Source organism: Dipodomys merriami, unplaced genomic scaffold (genome assembly GCF_024711535.1).
Source record: "Dipodomys merriami isolate MVZ:Mamm:240054 unplaced genomic scaffold, mDipMer1.0.p SCAF_39, whole genome shotgun sequence".
Lineage (NCBI taxonomy): Eukaryota > Metazoa > Chordata > Mammalia > Rodentia > Heteromyidae > Dipodomys > Dipodomys merriami.
In genome coordinates this window covers 12,325,972-12,341,720 of record NW_027205492.1, presented here as the reverse complement: position 1 = coordinate 12,341,720, position 15,749 = coordinate 12,325,972, and the positions used below count along the sequence as shown (strand labels likewise).

The window sequence follows — 15,749 nt, the reverse complement described above, 5'->3', positions numbered from 1 at the left end:
GGCTCCATACTTTTCAACATAATAAAAATGGCTCCAAAGTGAATTTTTGTTCTGCCAAATTTGGTGTTCATTTTGTCTCCTAAGGAGTGGGGATGAAACCCAAGGATCCTGCTTGTCAGGCAATGTGCTACATTTTCCTTAAGCTCAATCTTTGTGTGTGTGTGTTTGTGCCTGTCCTGGGGCTTGAACTTGGGGCTTGGACACTGTCCCTGACTGAGCTTCTTTGGCTCAAAGCCAGTGCTCTGTCACTTGAGCCACAGTTTCACATTTCTGCCTGCTCTGACTTCAAACTGCGATCCTCAGATCTCAGCCTCTTCTGTAGCTAGGATTACAAGCAAGAGTCATCTGCACCCAGCTTTAAGTAAAATTAAACTACTGTAGCAATCTCTCATCTTCATGTCCCACGTGCTGGATAGATGCTCAGACCTTCTGAATTCTCCCATGCTGCTGTTACAGTGAAGCATATTTAATAAATATTAAAGTAACATTTAATCAATATTAAAAGGGTCTGACTTAGACATTAGAACCAGGAAGTAAGCTGAAAAATCAGAGCAGCCTGCTCTCTTTCTAGGACCTCCACCGAGGTGTTAATTTAGAACAACAGGGAGCCCACCTGCGGCCAGCTTTTTCTGCCCATAAGTGAGTAAACAGAAAAAGTGAAAGAAAGCCTTGAAACTCACCTACTGACCGGTGTTCATGCCTCCATGTTTAGAATAAGGAATAGCACCCACTCAGATCTACTCTCTCATGATAGCAGATTGCTAGACAACATGGATACGAATGTTCCCCAGCTTAGAAAGCATAAAGATTCGATAGTGGGTCTTTCTTTCTTTCTTTCTTTCTTTCTTTCTTTCTTTCTTTCTTTCTTTCTTTCTTTCTTTCTTTCTTTCTTTCTTTCTTCCTTCCTTCCTTCCTTCCTTCCTTTCTTTCTTTCTTTCCTTTCTGTTGGTCATGGGGCCTGAACTCTGGGTCTGGGCACTGTCCCTCAGCTCTTCAGCTCAAGGCTAGTGCTCTACCACTTGAGCCACAGCGCCACTTCCGACTTTTTCTGCTTATGTGGTAGTGAGGAATCAAGCCCAGGGCCTCATGCATGCAAGGCAAGCACTCTACCACTGAGCCACCTTCTCAGCCCCTATATTTATTTTCTTATGAGACAGGGTGTCACTAAGTAACACAGGCTGGCCTGCAACTCACAATCCTGTCTTAGCCTCCCACGTGCTATCGTTAAAGGCACTCAACTCCTACATACTCATTTGTATCATCTTGATTCCATCTTTTTTGGGGGGGAGGGTTGGGGGGATCGTAGGGTTTGAACTCTGGGCCTGGGCACTGTCCTTGAGCTTGTCAGCTCAAGGTGGCAAGAGCTTTACCACTTGAGCCACAGCGTCACTTGTAGTTTACTAGTGGTTTATTGGAGATAAGAGTCTCATGGACTTTCCTGCCTGGGCTGGCTTTGAACCTGGATCCTCAAATCTCAGCCTCCTGAGTAGCTAGGATAGCAGGCGTGAGTCACCGGTGCCCAGCTGGATTTGGCGGTTTCTTAAAGCTAGCCTCAGGCCTGATGATCCTGTAGGAGTCACAAAACTCGCTGTTCCATTTGTTCTTATGGTTTATTAAGAGGGAACAATTAAAAGCAGCCAAGGGCCAAGGAAAGCAGAGCAGAGGGCAGAAGGATCCATGTGACAGCCCCCCCATTGCTGAGCTGGAAGTGCTGCTCCAATCCACTGTGTGACAACATGAACGCACAGGGGCCTCGCCCCACAGGAGCGAACACGCTGCTGTGTCCTCACTCCTCTTCAGGGCTTGACCGTGTTGACACGATGGATGAGCAATTGCCCAAGACACCAATGAACGTGCCGAAAGCACCAAGACTCCTTCCAGAAGCAGGCCCCAGGCCACGCCTCTCTCCAAGCCTTTCAAGATCTTCATCGCACGCCTGCTGGACTGGTTTTAGGACTTGCAGGGCACAGGCCTGGGTGGAAGGGCTCTGCCTCTACCTTCGCTTCATGGCTACCTGTGTTGGATCTGTGGGGTTTCAACAGATGGAGGCTCATTGAATAGCAGAACTTGTACAGAAGGGCTCAGGGCCCAAATGCCAGGGAGAGGAAAGAAGGGGTGGGGCGGGGAGAGGACAGGGCAGAGGACAGGAATAATTGGGTAGCCATTTGTATGATATCCCCAGGAATTCCTTTGTCTTCTCCTGGTAGAAGTGGAGCGTACCAGCCAGGGAGACTTGGCAGTTTAAGGTTTTCGAACCACGGGAGTCATGTGAATTTGGCCATCAAATGCTCAGGAAGGTTGCCCTCTTTCATGATTCTTAGCAGACATCACCTTCTCCCCCCCCCCCACTCCCCGTCCCAGCTCCCCAGCAGTGCCTCCAACCTGACTCTCTTCTTCTGGGCAGGACCCTGAGGGGTCCTGGTAGATCCTCAACTTTCACTTCCATCCTGTGAAACCCCAAAGAGAAAATGAAAGCTCTTGTCACCAGCTTCCACCATACCCAGGGACAAAAGTCAGTCTTGGAGCTTGGCACTGGTGGCTCATGCCGGTCATCCTAGCTACTCAGGAGGCTGAGATCTGAGATCAGGTTTATAGTCAGCCTGGTCAGGAAGGAAAGTCTATGAGACTCTTATCTCCAATTAAGCACCAAAAAACCTGAAGTAAAGCTGTGGCTCAAGTGGTAGAGCACCTGCCTTGAATGAAAAAGCTCAGGTATAGCGTCCAGGCCCTAAGTCCAAGCCTCAATATCAGCACCAAGAAAGAAAGAAAACAATCTTGGGATTCAGTGTATCAGTGAGTTTCACCGTCCCTTAGCGTGGCGCGACCTCCCCGGGCCTGGCTACCTTGTATTTAAAAATGTCATCTCCAGCACAAGTTGTTTCGGTTAGGTCCTCTCTCCACATTTGCCAGAAACAGAACTCTGACAAATGGTTTCCATGTTGAAAGTATTTTATTGATGGAAGTAATGCTGTGGCTCCAAGTGAGAGCGCTCAGGGACAGGGGACAGGGCACAGACCCCTAGTTCAAGCCCTACAACACACACACACAGATACACACAGACACACAGACACACAGACACACAGACACACACACACAGACACACACACACAGACACACACACACACACACACACACACACACACACACACACACACAAATTATTTTATTTTATTTATTTTTTTTGGGTCCGGTCATAGGGCCTGAACTCTGGGCCTGGGCACTGTCTCTCAGCTCTTCAGCTCAAGGCTAACACTCTACCACTTGAGCCACAGCACCACTTCCAGCTTTTTTTTTTCTGCTTATGTGGTGCTGAGGAATCAAACCCAGGGCCTTGAGCATGCAAGGCAAGCGCTCTACCATTGAGCCACCTTCCCAGCCCAACACACACTAATTATTTAAAAAAGATGTATTGCACCCACACCAGGCCCAACTCCTCCATAAACGGAGGGACTGCAGGTTGAGAGAAGGGGCTGTATCAGCGGAACCTGGAGCAACCTGCAGAAAGTAATAAAGTGCTTAGCGCACAAAACCATCAACACGTCACGGGCCCCAAGAGCCCACTAAAAGCACCACTAGTGATGGAGGAGGGGACATTTTGAGAAATGAAAATATATAATATAGTATTGGAGTATGACCCAGAATAGAAAATAAATACCCCGGCCAGGCCTGCTGGCTCCCTCCTATTTGTAAGTCCAGCGATGTGCCTATGTCCCAGTGCAGACAGGGAAGACTGTGGTTTGAAACCAGAAGGGCAAAATGAGATTCCACCTCAGCAACAAAAGTTGGGGGGTGAGAGCCCACGCCTGTCTTCCCAGTTCTGTAGGAAATGTAAGTAGGTTGATGGCCATCCAGGCTGCCTGGGCAAAAACCATGCAAGATCCTATCTGAAAAACAAGTCAAAAGGCCGGGGGTGTGGCTCAAGTACTGGAGGGTCTTGCCTAGCAAGCCCAAGGCCCTGAGTTCAAAATTCCACTACTGACAAAAACAGAAAAAGAAAAAAAAAAAAAAAGAATATCCTTGAGGCAACATCTATATAAATACAGAATATATAAGAACAGGCAAATCTCCCATAGAGAAAAATTCCAAGTAGTTTACATTAGCTACTCCTCCCTCAAAGGGGGTGGGCCAGACCTTCCTACCTGCTGGGGGGTGAAGGGGAGGGAGTGTGCTCGGTGGCTGTCCTCCCAGAACAGTGAAAAAGAGGAACAGCAGGGTGAAGTGCAGTAACATGAGCAGCCCCTGTGAACCAGAGATCAAGTCCAGCTGCTCATCCCATCAGCCCTGCTGCTAGAAAAGGCCCCTCAGATGACAAGGGAAGAAATGCGCTTCACCTTCCTGGTCCTCATGCCTGAAGCCCACAAGCCCAACAGAGTTATGAGGCAGGGCTGGTGTTGTGTGTCTGTCATCCAGCTACTCAGGAGACTGAGGCAGGCTCTTCACTAGGGCTGAGGAGTTTGAGAACAGCCTGGAAAACATAGCGAGACTCAAGCCCAAAACAAACAAACAAACAAAAAGGCACAAGAAACACTGCAGGATATCCTACCGAGTAGCTGGCTAGAATCACAACAATGGCCAAGGTCATTAAACAAGGACTGTCTAAGGGGTAATTCACACCGTCCCCTTCCCCAGGCAGGGCCCAAAGAGACGTGGCAACCCGGATGGGATCCAGGCACAAAAGAAGGACTAAGGAAATCTGTACAGAATATAAAGTACGGAGGAAACAATAGCATATTACTCATATTAATAATGGCTCATTAATTGTGATCAATGTGTCTCACCGAGGCGTTAACAATGGGGAAATGGGGTGTTGGGTAGACAGTTCTCTTTATTGTTTCTGCAACTTTTCTATAACTCCAAAACTATTCAAAAAGTTTAGTCCTTTTGTTTTTCTTTTGGAGCTAGGGATGGAAGCGAGGGCCTTGCACATTTTAGGCAAGCATTTTACCATTAAGCCCTAAAACTTTTTTTTAACAGCGGTATGTGGGTTGCAACTCAGGTCTGGTGCTCTACCACTTGAGCCGTGTACCCAGCCCCATTCTTGGTGCCTTATTTTTGTTTTGGTACTGAGGCTTGAATTTGGGGCCTAGGCACTGTCTTTTTTTTTTTTTCTTTCAAGGCTGACACTCTTAAATCTACCAAAGACTGACTATATGAATGCTAAACTTATAAGATTACAATCTGATTAATGCTAAAATAGACTAGAAGGAAGCTAGAATGAGAAAAATAAACTTCACTCCAGAGGCTGAAGAAAAATTTAAAAAGCTCAAATGGTAGTTTTAAAAAAGTCTTAAATTTTTAAGAGAGCTGGGCACTAGTGGCTCACATCTGTAATCTAAGCTACTCAGGAGGCTGAGATCTGAGGATCATAGTTTAAAGCCAGCCTAGGAAGAAAAGTCCATGAATCTCTTACCTCCAATTAACCAGCAAAAACCCAAAGTGGAGCTGTGGTTCAATCTGTAAAATGTTAAATGACAGTGCTGAGGCTGAGTTCAAGCTCCAGTGCTGGTGCATGCCCCCCAAGATTATGAGATCTTACTATATCAGAAAAAACAGAGGAGAGGGCTGGGAAGGTGGCTCAGTGGTAGAGCGCTTGCCTTGCATGCATGAGGCCCTGGGTTTGATTCCTCAGCACCACAAAAGTAAAAAAGAAAAAAGCCGGAAGTGGCGCTGTGGCTCAAGTGGTAGAGCGCTAGCCTTGAGCTGAAGAGCTGAGGGACAGCGCCCAGGCCCAGAGTTCAGGCCCCACAACCGGACCCCCCCCCAAAAAAAAAGAGGAGGGAGGGAAGGAGGGAAGGAAGGAAGGAGGGAGGGAAGAAGGGAAGGAAGGAAGGAAGGAAGGACAAATGAGGTCGAAAAGCGTCCTCTAAGCATAACATGCGCAGGTCCTGAGGCTCACAGGAAAGCAAGGATGGATGACATGTCACACTTCTTTGGTCCAGCTCTCTGTGGCTGGCATGGTGACAGCCTGTGGATTGGCTTCCTTTGGCTGTGGCAGTGAAGTGGCTTAAGTGACAACTCACAGGTCTGGGCTTTGCCTCCTCCAAAATGGGCTTGATGAGGCTAAAATCTAAGTGTGGGTAGGGCTGCCATACAGATGGAGGCTCTAGGAAATGTCAGTCAGTTCCTCACCTTTTCCTGCTTCCAGCGCTCACTCTGTCCCTGTCTCCTGGTCACATCCCCCAACTTCAGTGTGATCAGTGTGGCACCAGAATCTTCTCTCAGACCTGTGCTTCATCTGTCTCCACAATGCCTTCTCTGCCTTGTATTCTCCTGCCTCCTTTTTTTTTTTTTTTTTTCTTTTTGTTGGACATGGGGCCTGAACTCTGGGCCTGGGCGCTGTCCCTCAGCTCTTCAGCTCAAGGCTAATGCTCTACCACTTGAGCCACAGCGCCACTTCTGGCTTTTTCTGCTTATGTGGTGCTGAGGAATGGAACCCAGGGCCTCATGCATGCGAGGCAAGCGCTCTTCCACTGAGCCACCTTCCCAGCCCGTCTCCTGCCTCCTTGTTTTAAGCACTCACCTGAATAATCTCGGCCCATCGCTTCATCTCAAGATCCCAAACATGGTCAGTTGGTGATGTACCTTTACCATGTAAGGCATCATACAGGGTTTGGGGTCAGTGTGTGGAAAGCTCTGGGACATCTGGCATTGGGTCTGGGATGCCAACAATGGACTCAGCTGTACACACTTCCAGTTTACGGGGTAGAAGCAGGTGAGTGGGCTGGATGGGAGGCCAGGCCACTGAGAAGGGGCGGCCAGGGGCCAGTCAGAGGGGATCTACCTTAAGCTGTTCAGGTTTTATTCTTGAAAACTGGTCACGGTACTTGGGCTTGAACTCAGGGCTTCACGCTCTCCCTTAGCTTTTTCACTCAAGACTGGTGTTCTACCACCTGAGCCACACTTCCATGTTTGGTTAATAGGTGATAAGAGTCTGTTGGACTTGTCTTCTCAGACTGGCTTTGAACTTCGATGCTCAGATCTCAGCCTCCTGAGTAGCTGGGATTACAGCACTCAGCCACACCATGTATGTTGAAGTTTACCACCTCTTGTTATATTCCTTAGCTCCCTCACCCTTGCCCCCACTTCAAACAGTATTTGGTGGGTTTTAACAGTTGACTTTATCCACTCCATGTTTTGTAAAAGGCCGAGAGAACATATATTTGGTGCTTCTCCTGTTTTCCTTCATGCTCATCATTTCTGGAATTACTGGAAGATGTCAATTCTAGCTGAAAGGGTACAATATATTTTTTAAATAAACTTTTGATTTTGCAGTAATTGTGCATTTACAGGAAGGTTGACAACACAGCACAGAGAGTTCTAGAACACCCCTCATGCAGGGCCCTCTAATGGCATCATTTTCTGTAACCTTGGGATGTCTGTCTGTCCACGCACAGAGATGAACATGAGGACATCATTAACTGGACTCTGTTCCGGGATCTGACCAGACCCACACTGCATTTACCAATTTATTTCTTTCAAAGATGCTTTTCCTGGAATCAGTGCCACCACCACAGCCGCCACTCACCTGAGGCTCCTCCCAGTGACTCTGGCCTGTGTTCTGTGCACACCTGTGCACGCTCATCACAATGCAGCCACGCTCGTGTTTGCTTTGATACAAGATGGGGAAACTGAGGCACAGGGAGGTCAGTCACCTCCCCAAGAGGAGTAGAGGATGAGAGCGTGGAGAAACGTTCCTCAGAAGGGGACATGTGCTAATTTGTCCGCATCTGCAGCTGGCTGTACTGGGAGCAGAAAGTTTAACAAGGCACCACTTCTGCTTGATTTTTTTTTCTGGTTGTGGTCTTGAACTCTGGGCCTGGGCGCTGTCCCTCAGCTCTTCAGCTCAAGGCTAGCACTCTACCACTTGAGCCACAGCGTCACTTCCAGTATTTTTTTTTTAAATGTGGTGCTGAGGAATCGAACCCAGGGTCCCATGCATGCGAGGCAAACACTCTACCGCTGAGTCACCTTCCCAGCCCTTGTTTTTGTTCTTTTGTACTTGTGCTAGGGCTCGAACTCTGGGCCCGGACACTATCCTTTAGCTTTTTTTCCCCCCTCAAAGCTGAGCCACAGCTCCACTGGCATTTTTTTTTTTTAGGAGCTAATCAGAGATAAGAAGAGTCTCATGACTTTCTTGCCTGGACTGGCTTTGAACTGCAATCCTCAGATGTCAACCACCAGAGTCGCTAGGATCATCAGCATGGGTCCTGGTGCCAGCTGCCTCTGCTTGATTTTTACACTCCACCTGGAGCACAACACACAGCAAGGGCTTACAGCACACCGCAGACTCACAGTGGAGGGTGAGGAATGAGCCAAGGAAGGAAGGAGGAAAAAAGGATGCAGGGAGCCAGGGTTTGAAGTTTCAAGACAAGCCTAGACGCAGCATTCACTAAAAAAATCCTTTCCAAGACCAAGCAAGCAGCTCACAGCCCACCTGGGAGTCACAGAAGCACAGAAAGTGTGCTTTCTGGAGCTTCTCTTGCCCCAGGAGTAGGCCTTCCTCCTTTTCCTCCTTGGCTGGGGGTCTCCAGGCCCTAGGTGGTCTTTGAGGAATGGAATCTCATCCCTCTCACCCCCCCCAAAAAAAAGCTCTTTCCAAGGCCTTGAAGCCCTCTGGTTCTTTCCAACTGTGAGCAAGGAGGGCTGGAATTCCCTTCAGGTCTCCATCTCTGTGCCAGGCACGTAAAAGGTGCTCAATGAATGTCTGATGAATGAAGGAAATAATGTAATTAAGAACTAGAGTGGAGGGAGAAAGTCTTTTCAATCCTTAGGACTAGTCCCCAAGCACCTAGAAGGCCACATTTGCATACAAATAATTGATATTCTAATTACAAATCATTCGTATTGATTTATTAAGGAAATCCCCCCAAGGAGCTCTAGAAGATAATTAGATTCTGCTCTCCTCAGGGGTCAGGGCGACATATTTACCTCCTGGTCCGCCCCCTACACCTCCAAGAACTCTATGATAAATGCTTGATGCGACAGTGGATGAGGGCCTGTTTAATTGTGGGACGAGCTCTCAAGTGCCCCACAGATCCTGCCCAGGGGGCTGGAGAGCAGGTGGGGGGGGCGCCCAGGAGCTACCTCCATCTGTGTCTATGTGTGCTCACAAAAGAGACACACTTCTCTCTTCCCCAGCCCTGGTGATTTTCCATGGCGTGACCTTCATTTATCCAGCCATGGTTTGAGGAGAGGCACACGGCTGAGCGCCAGGCAAGACCCGCATAAAAGAGACACTGACCCCCGTCTCTCTCCCTGTCCAGCAGGAAACAAAGCAGAGCAGGCTGACCTCGTGGCCAGCCAGGGAGCGGGGCCTTAGCCCTCTCCCATCGTCTCTGTACACCTCTTCCCAAGCCACTCAAAATAAATAACAAAACATGAAAGTTAAAAACAGTATTATGCAACCAGCGAGTGAAAGCGTCATTAGAAAAGGTTGCTGTTTCATTGATCTGACTGAAAGCCTGCGCTTGCTCTGCAATGCAGTTTCCTGTCTTCCGCCTCCGCTGTCCTGGCCGCTGGCCTCCCTCCCCACCAGAGAACAGAGGCTGCCTAGCACTGGCCTCAGGTCCTCCACACCGGAAGGAGAGACAACAGACCACAGACAGACGGGGGAGAGGAAAAGACAGAGGGGGAGAGTACTCTGGGGCCCTGCTCTCCCCACTCAGGAATTCTTAGACCGTGGACTCTCTAGTGACATGTCACCACAGGGATTAATTACAACAGCGAATGTGAAGCACGCTCCAGGCACCAATGACTAGGTGGGCTGTCTTTATCCTGAGTGGGCCTTGCGTCTTGGCTTTGCTCTAACTTGGAATAAAAAACTTCCTTACCGGGCACTGGCCTTCCTTGCCTAGCTACTCAGGAGGCTGAGATGTGAGGATAGTGGTTCAAAGCCAGCCCGGGCAGGAACGTCCATGAGACCCCAATGAACCACTCAGAAAATTGGAACTGGCACTGTGGCTCACATGGTAGAGCGTTTGCCTTGAGCTGAAGAGCTCAGGGACAGCGCCAAGGCCCAGAGTTCGAGCCCTACGTCTGACAAAAACAAAAAACAAAAAAGAACAACCAAAAACCCAACTTTCTTGGTGGCACTGGAGACTGACCTCAGGATGCCCATCAGGCAGGTGCCCCACTGCTAAGCCAGGTCTCCAGCTACACTCCTATTTGGAGTGGCAGACGTGGGATGCTGGCCATCCCAGGCAGCGACACGGGGACTACTAGTCCCTCACTAGAGAAGCTGCTCAGGCTGTGGGCAATGCCTTCTAGACAGGGAGTCCAGAATCACACTTGCTGGGAAATCCAGGCGCTGCAATGGGGTGGTGGGTGAGCAACATTCCGGTGGGGCCAGGGGAGGTGACTTGAGGGAGGGTTAGAAATGTAGAACTTGACTCTGGCTGAGATGCAGCGAGGACTGGGTTCCCAGAGCAAGCCATCTAGAGTAGCGGTCATCAGGCCAACAGGCTACCAGCTCCATACTGGGATGTGGACAATGTGGTCTCGTCTGGGTTCAGATGTGACTATGGAGGGCTCGTTTCTGTCTTGACCCATCAGTCATGAGTGGCCTTGAATGTTTCGAGCTCCCACAGGGCAGATTCACCAAGGCCCTCCGGGCTCCAGCTACCAGGCTCTGGGCTTTGGTTTAAAAGAGAACTTTGAAAGTTCTCAGTGCTCTGTGTGTGTGTGTGTGTGGGGGGGGGGGGTTTGGTTTAAAAGAGAACTTTGAAAGTTCTCAGTGCTGTGTGTGTGTGTGTGTGTGTGTGTGTGTGTGTGTGTGTGCCTGTGGCAGATTCAGTCTGATCACCAAGGTTTTTAAAGAGATGTCAAGATTGCTTGTGTCAGCTACTGGGGGGAGCTTTAGGGTTTTAGGGTTCCTCGAGACTGGCCCCACCAGCATAGTGGGTCTTTTTGTCAGCTGGTATTTTGTGAGACCTGCATTCATCCCAGGGTTGGAAATCTTGCAAACAGACCAACATTTTGGAAACACTGTCATCATTTGTTTTTGCAACTCGGTGAAGACATCGCATCGCTTTCTCCCCGAGTCTTTAAATGAAGCTAAGTAAAAGCAGATGATTCTTCATTTGTAGCAACAGGGGAACAGGAAAATGTAGTAAATACCGTCTGTTACTTCCTCCTAAGGGGAAGGAGGTCACAAAAGAACTGTCTGTCATTTCCGTATGTCTCAGAAAGCTTAATTCCCTACAGAGGCCCTGATTTCTTTGTGCTGTGATAATGCAGAGTGTTTGTTTGGGCCTCACACCGTGTCCTGATCTGTCATTTATTTATTCCTCTGAGCCAGAGAGGCAGGGTTTGCAGTGGCAGAAATGTTTGAATGTTTGACAACACAAATAATAAAGGGTGATGGATTGGCCTAAGAAAGCTGGGACCGAGAAGAAGAGAAGCGACCTTTGGCTCTCAGCTGAGTCAGCTGGGGCACCATCTGCCCAGTTCAAGGGGTTCTCCGCCTCTTCGCTGTCCCGGCCCGTCCCAGCTCCTCTGCTTCTTGCTCTGGGCCTGAGGTCTCCTGAGGAAAGCCTTTCCTCCCATCCTGTTAGTCTCCTACACAGAATCTTTTGTCTTTTTCTCATTTTACTTTGCCATTCAAGTCATTTGTCTTTTCTTCATTTTGTGTGTGTACACATATCCATATGTGGTCGATTAAAAAAAACAGCATTATGAAAAATGAAGACAAACTTTTATGTTGCTTAGGCTCTGCTACCGAAACAAGAAAGTCCCAGAGGGCCCAGGGTAGAAAAAGCAGTACTAAATACACAGTTGCCAAGCGCTGGTGACTCACGCCTGCAATATTAGTTACTCAGGAGGCTGAGATCTGAGGATCATGGTTCAAAGCCAGCCTGGACAGTAAAGTTCATGAGACTCATCTCCAATAAACCACCAAAAAAGCCAAAGTAGAGCTGTGGCTTAAGTGGTAGAGCTCAAGTGGTAGAGCTAGCCCTGAGCAAAAAAGCTCAGGGACAACACCCAGGGTTCAAACCCCAGGACCCACACAAAAATGCAAAAAACTAAAAATACACAATTTTGTTAAACAGTTGTATATTAAAGCTGAATCTATCTATTATTGGTACAGTGATTTATATAGCATATATAATATATAAATATAGCATGCTATATATAAATATAGCATGACTGATTGTCATTATTTATAGTACCTATAAGCTTCATAGCATTCCCCATGGACAAACAAAATCACACATCAACTCTGACATCCCCTGACTGAACACATCTCTAAGTGATGTTCTTCAGGGGCCTGAAAGCCCCCTTGAACACTGACATGGACTCATTCATTTTTCTGAGACTATGCTAACTAAGTACAATTTAATTCCACTTCTCCAAATGTTCCCCTTAAAGACTCTCTAGGACCATTTAAAGCTTGTGCATTGCCAGGTGCTGGTGGCTCACGCCTGTCATCCTAGCTACTCAGGAGGCTGAGATCTGAGGATAGTGGTTCAAAGTCAGCCTGGGCAGGAAAGTCCCTGAGACTCTTATCTCCAATAAACCACTAGAAAACTGGAAGTGGCGCTGTGGAATACTTGCTGTAGAGCACTCGCCTTGAGCTGAAGAGTGCAGGGACAGCGCTCAGGCCCAGAGTTCAAGCCCCACGACGCCAAAAAACAAAAAAACTTGCGCATCATTGTATTTTTTGTGCTAGTCCTGGGGCTTGAACTCAGGGCCTCGGTGCTATTCCTTACCTTTGTCCAACTCTCATGGCTGGTGCTACCACATGAGCCACATTGCTACTTCTGGTTTTTTAGTGATAAGAGACTCACAAACTTTCCTGCTTGGGCTGGTTTTGAACTGCATTCTTTCAATCTTAGCTTCCTGAGTAGCTAGGATTACAGGTGTGGGCACCAGTGTCTGGCTTGTCCATCACTTAAGTGCAGCTAATGCTGAAAGGGCTTTCGCTGTGGGTTCAAAAGCTTCTTTGAGAAAACTGTACTGCTATTACAGAGGTGGTATACAGAAGGGTTGAGGTGATATACAGAGGGGTTGCATTTACATGAGTCAGGTACTAAGTACATCTCCTTTCACCTTCATTCTCTCCATGCCCTCCTCCTCATCTCCACCCATGAGTTGTATATTTCACTTTCATCCATGTCCAGTGCTCCACTGCTGCACCTTTTCACCCTTGTCCCTCAAATTCTGTGCCCCCATGGCACTGATATATATGCACGTGAATACGCCAGGTATAAGGTAAAGAATACAGAATCGCCTGAAAAAGAAAAAAACAAAAAACTTTTTCGTTTCCATTATCTTAGGAGTTTGTTTCAGTACGTATGTTATGTGAAGAGGTGCTTAGGCATTGTACCTTTGTAATTCTCTCCTAATACTAGCAGTTTCACTATATGTACCTAGAATCCTGTGCACTTTGTCATATCCCAGTGCATTTCAGATATAATCTCTGCATATCAGATCATGTGCCATTTTTCTCTCTGATCTTGGCTTACCTCACTTAACATGATTTGTTTTTATTTTGTTGGTTGTAGGGCTTGAACTCAGGTTCTAGGTGCTGTCCCTGAGCTCTTCTGATCAAGGCTAGCACTCTACCACTTTGAACAATAGTGCCACTTCCAGCTTTTGAATGGTTAACTGGAGAAGAGTCTCATGGATTCTCCTGCTCCCCTCCCCTCCCCCACCCCATGGCTTTAAACCACGATCCTCAGATCTCAGCTTCCTGAGTAGCTAGGATTATAGGTATAAGGCACTGGCACCCGACGACATGATTTATTCTAGTTCCATCCATTCCCCTGCAAATGACATTATTTTATTCTTTCTAATGGCTGTTTGGTTTGGTTTTATGGCAGTACTGGGGTTTGAACTCAGGGCCTAGAGCTTTCCAGCCAGACATTCTACCACTTGAGCTGAGATTTTTTTTTTTTTGCAAGTCTTGAGGCTTGAATTCTGGACCTAGGCACTGTCCCTGAGCTTCTTTTGCTCAAGGCTAGCACTCTACCACTTGAGTCACAGCACTACTTCTGGCCTTTTCTGTTTATGTGGTACTGAGAAATTGAACCCAGGGCTTCATACATGTTAAGCAAGCACTCTACCACTAAGCCACATTCCCAGCCCGAGATGGTTTTTCAGGGAAGAACTGATGTACTCAATAAGCATCCTCAGTGGGGCAGGGGTGGCTCACACCTGTCATCCTGGCTACTGTCATCCTAGCTTCTCAGGAGACTGAGATCTGAGGATCACAATTCAAAGTCAACCCAGGCAGGAAAGTCTGTGAGACTCTAGGAGGAGGAGGAGGAGGAAGAGGAGAAGGAAGAGGAGGAAAAAAAATCATCTTCATGTAAGAGGCTTCAAAACTTGTCCTTCCAACACCCACAAAGTCATTAACTGTAAGGTCTCTTGGCTACCAACACTCTTTTTTTTTTTTTTTTGGGTCCGGTTGTGGAGCCTGAACTCTGGGCCTGGGCGCTGTCCCTCAGCTCTTCAGCTCAAGGCTAGCGCTCTACCACTTGAGCCACAGCGCCACTTCTGGCTTTTTTCTTTTTGCTTATGTGGTGCTGAGGAATCAAACCCAGGGCCTCATGCATGCGAGTCAAGCGCTCTACCACTGAGCCACCTTCCCAGCCCACTACCAACACTCTTGTCTGTCTCTAGTGCACGCTGAGTGAGGTTAAGAACAGGAAAGCAAAGCCTTTAACTTGGGGTTACTGTGTTGGAAACAGCACACATAAAAACAAAGTCAAGTTGTTGGGTACTGGAGGCTCACATCTGTAATCCTAGCTACTCAGGAAGCTGAGATCTGAAGACTGTGGTGTGAAGCCCTGGCAGAGCAAGTCCTTACCGGACTCTTTATCTCCAATTAACCACTCAAAAGCTGGAAGTGGCACTGTGCTCAAAGTGGTGTAGCGCTAGCACTGAGCAAAAAGTGATCAGAGACAGTGCCCAGGCCCCATGACTGACAAGGAAAACCAAAACCAAAAACAAACCTAAAGTCAAGTAAAACAATCTGAATGTTTTTTTTCTCCCCATGATTCCATTACTGACTGATTCAAACAGCAAGGCACCATGTTGGCCAGGTGAATCTCTGCCTTCCCTTACCCATCTGCTGTGAAGCTATTTGTTGGTATTTGGGATTTTTGTTTTGTTTTGTTTTGAAAGCTCTGATGTATTCTCATTGATATGCAAACAAGACCTCATCTGACCTGACCCCCACCATCTGAGTAACTGCTGGCGACTTTAATGTTGATGATGGTATACCACCCACGCAGGTTCAGTGCGCGGCCCCAGCACCACTGGTCCGCAATTAAAATGCCCTTTGCTAATGGAGTGGTATCTTTCCCATTTTGGTACTCAGAGGCTGGAAGTCCCATTCTGCACTGAATATTAATAAAGGGAAATGGACCCTTCGGCTCTTTCCTTTCCCATTAACAGCGGCATCAGAGACATGCACCTCTCAGATGAGGCCTCTGGGGTATTCACTTGTTGCCTGGGAGATGCTGAAAATAAAAAGCTTAGTCACTCCAGGTCTGATTAAGGTCCTAATTACTAAATGTCTGCAATATGGTGTTAGCTGTAAAGTTTTCTTTTCTCCCCTTCTTCAACCTAACAGGCTCTACCAGTCACCAGCCTGGCAACATGGCCAAGTTCAAACCCTGGTACTACCAAAAAAATACAACAAAAGCTGGGCTGAGTGCCGGTGGCTCACACCTGTAATCCTAGCTATTCAAGAAGCTGAGATCTGGGCTGGGAAGGTGGTTCAGTGGGAGAGCGCTTGCCTTGCA

The 15,749-nt window shown here is 47.8% G+C and overlaps 1 protein-coding gene across 1 annotated transcript in view; it reads right to left on the bottom strand.

Annotated features, from left to right (window-relative positions):
* Positions 1-2,428: 2,428 nt before the first annotated feature.
* Positions 2,429-15,749, bottom strand: part of Rab22a (RAB22A, member RAS oncogene family) — a 72,978-nt gene continuing 59,657 nt past the window's right edge. The window contains exon 8 of the mRNA XM_069990073.1: positions 2,429-2,447. The gene's annotated coding sequence lies outside the window, so the exon portion shown is untranslated. The remainder of the gene's footprint in view (positions 2,448-15,749) is intronic.